Raw genomic sequence first — 3,952 nt, 5'->3', positions numbered from 1 at the left:
AATGTATTTTCTAGGCGGAACACCATCGGCACAGCCCACCACCAGTGCTGGGGCCAGCGCGGAGGTGGTCACTCCAGGGGCGGATGCGGTGCCAGCAGGAACTGCTGTGCAGGAAGCCTCTGTAGTGGTGGGCAGTGGTAAGCTATTATATTTCTTACTTATTGAGATTGCAGAGTAAGCTCGCTGCAGGGGTGTATATTTTGCACAGTACAAGTACACTTTACTGTTAAGAAGACTTACAAATTTAGAACTACGTTTTTGACAACCAGGTAGAAGACAGTCACCCTTGACTTCGCATTAGCAATAGCATTAGCGGCTGGAGTTGATGAGTAACCAATGGCCTCCTCTAAATTTGACTTCAACTCAGCTGTGAAGGACAAGCGAGTTAAATTAATGACTGGCAAAGAATGATACGTGTATTTGAATGCAGGCACAGGTGGCTGGGAATCTGATGCATGGCCGGTTGAATGCTGAAGCAAGGATGGGTGGAAGGAGAAAGAAAAGAGGACTACCTGGGTGGGTGAAACAAAAACTGTATGTGTGCGCAATATATTCCCTTGGGTCGAATTCAAATGCAAGTCAAGCACAGATGCATGGGTGGCGGTATACAAAAAAAATAAAAAGGGTGTTTTTCAGTGAGAAAAAGTATGTTTTGTCCAGTTGAGACATTAAGAAGAATGATTGACATTTACTTTGAATGAATGGATGCCTGGATGGTATCTTCCTCATAGATAGCATAGGTGTATGTAGAGTAGACAGAGTAGACGGTCACTGGATGAAGAGTGTTACTTTGAAGAGCATGTAACACCGCAATTCTGTGCCAGAGTAGCAAAGCCGAGGAAAGTAGAAGTTGTAATTTTTCAGAATACTCCCTTGACTAACAGTAGTTTGCAAGCACAGCATATATTGTGTATCTATATTGTGAAGTTCACATTATCAAGTCAAGTCACAAGTGCCTTCCTCCGGCGATTACGGGGACAACTCACTACCTATGTTAATAATTTTTTTTCACCTGTGTCATTCATGTGTGGCCTATCGGTTTTCACTCAATCAATAAAAACAAAGCACTTAAAGTCATCCCTTATATAAGCAAATATCCTGTGAAGGGATCGATGATCATATTATCTTCTTCATTTTCCTTTTGTAGTAGTCAGGAGCAGGGCAGGGTGAAAGTTAAATTAATTGAGCAGTAGCCCTTGTAACAGAGTATGGCCAGTGCCACCCGTAATAGAAAAGTAAGAGCTTCCCACCTACATGTACTGGACTGGTAACAGTAACGCGAGTCTGCGTCATCATGGCTTGCGTCCGTTTTTCTTGGGTGCAAGCTGACTGCACTGGCATTATGCCAGCTTCCACAAGTTTACGAGAGAAGAAGACTATTGTACTGTCTTAGTCTAATGTAGTGAGTCCATATAGTGCTAGTAGAATTCTTGAAACTCCCACTAATGTTAGAGCAGAGGCCGACAAAGTGGGAACTTAGATAGGTACATGCCACAAATGTTATGTACTGTGCTTGCAAGTTGCTAGTGCTACTGTGACACACCTTTCTGTTGAATTATTTTGTGCTAATCCTAAAGAGTATTGGTTACAGTTATTGGTTCTTTCTTCATATAGATACTCCTTCTAAACTATCAAGGAAGGAGTTGGCTATCCGGGCCAGGCTATGGAAGCTGGAGGCAATTGTCGCCGAATATTGGCGGCTGGTGGCTCAGGAGGAGGAGGATGACTCTCAGTCAACATCAACAACAACAGCTGCATCCTCCTCCGCTGCCCCTGGGTCATACAGCCAGCGCAATCCTCCAGCGGGACGGCATCGTGGTCCGGCAGCCACCCGCCGCCGCCGAGCAGCGAAACCAACAGCTGCCTCCTACAGTACCTGCAAAGCTCGTGTGCACCGACTAACCCTGCGAGTGGCCTACCTTGAGCAGGAGGTGGAGAGGCAGAAAGCCCTGCTCAAGGCCCTCCGGAGAGAGCTGCGTGACCACCTGGCCACAAGACACCGCCAGCCAAAATAGAGAGAAACTGTCCCTTGCCCCTTTTTTAAAGACTTTTAGGGGGGGGGATTTGGCGTTGGGGTTTTTGAACTGTTGGGGACATTTCATGGACATTGGTTGGGGTTAGGAAGAGGGGTGGGTCGGGTCTTGTAGGGATAGTTTATTTTTGTTAGGTCAAAATAAATATTTATTTTCCACTTAAACATAGCATACGTGTTTTTACTGTTTTGTGGGGAAGGCAGAGGAGGGGTTAACTGTACGTTTGTTTTCCTGAAACTTAACTGGCTGGTTGATTCAAATTGTCTAGGTAATCACCCACATTTGTACAAAAGTGCCACTGACAGAGATAGTTGATTCAATTGTCCTACTCATTTACTAGTACTACCGTCAGTCTTTCCTCTCCTCCTACTCCATTTTTCTTCCTCCCCCAAAATGCTTTTATTTAACTGTGATTCGTATTTGAGAATAGGGCTAGGCACAGGGCTGGCTGCATGGCAAATGGCGATTAAGGTTGGCTATGAAACCCGGTACGGATGAAATGGCATTATTGTGGTGGTAGTAGTAGTGGTACACACTGGCCGTAGCAGCATATGAAAAAAAGGAAATGAGACATTGAGTGGCCTGAGGAGCATTAGAACAGTACGATAGTACATAGTACAGTACACAAGAACAGTGCCATAAGTTGTAGCCTAAGCAATGCTAAAGTATTCAATCAAAAGTTAACTAGTTGCGTGGATTATGGCTACTACAAGAACTAGTACTGAACTAGTACTGAAGGACACAGCAGGGTAAGCTATCATCACCTGTTGCTTTTGATCTTATCCTCCCCAGCAAGCACGTGGAAATATTGGTGTCATTTAGTCACACCTCAATGAAAACCACACAGCCCGGGGGGAAGAGGGTTAGGGTTTGAAAAATGGATGGGAATGGGGTTTTTTTGGGAAAGTTTTTTGGAGAGAGAAAAAAAAACACAGCATGGACAAACAACAAATGAAGAAAAACAAATCTTTGGATACAAACATATCTATAAATCTTTTAAGCTACATAAAGGAAGTGCATGCATGAAGTTGTTTGCTAAATGGATGGTTAGGTTACTGAAAAGTAGTACTTATACTACAACTTACTAACTAGTACTAAACAATTAGACAGTACAGGGCTGCAGTAATTATGCAAAATTTCACTTGCGTATCTGCCCTCAGAGAGAATAAACAATTAGTAGTACATTACATTAGTTTTAAAAATAGCAAAGAAACTTATCAAATAGCTGTAGGGATGAATTTGAAGCAGAGAGCAAACGCACAGAGTCGCACTCATAGAAGTTCACAACAATAACATTATTTAAAAGATAAGGACAAGTGAAGTGGATACAATAACTGTATGTTGTAGGTCCTGGTCAAATTGGGAAGATGCATGCATCCAGCTATTCCTCTTATTCACGGTACTCCTCCATTCCATCGGGCACTCCGTCGATCAATCTTGGTGACCACACTGTCCACTGCCTGCCTGGCGGATGCGAAATTGCAGATTGCTTTGGTAAGCCTGAGTTAATGTTTTTCCCATCGCACAGGGTAAGTGACTGCCTGTAATTGTCGATGGAAAAACAGAAAGGGATATTAAAACACCCTGGAGAAAAAATATAAGGTACGGTGTGTAGTGCAAAAATAACACTTCCGCTTTCAGAGGCGACAGTATTACATACATGCATCCTTTCTAAAGTGCCTACTCTGAGTCTCTGTTTCCAGGATAATAATTAGCACACAGCAGGCCAGGGCCATGCAGACGGTCAAGGCAGGCACCACTGACTGAACCAACCTCCATGTAGCATACCTCTTTGACACAGACAGCCAAAGCAGATCTAATTTTATACAGCAAGCCACGTAGCCGCAATTTTACATGAACCGCTGTCTGGACTCTGGCATAACAGGCATAACACTACACTGGATCGACCACTCCATACC

This window comes from Lissotriton vulgaris, chromosome 5, assembly GCF_964263255.1.
Source record: "Lissotriton vulgaris chromosome 5, aLisVul1.2, whole genome shotgun sequence".
Classification (NCBI taxonomy): Eukaryota; Metazoa; Chordata; class Amphibia; order Caudata; family Salamandridae; genus Lissotriton; species Lissotriton vulgaris.
The sequence above is the reverse complement of the archived record's forward strand: the minus strand, read 5'-3'. Positions refer to the sequence as shown.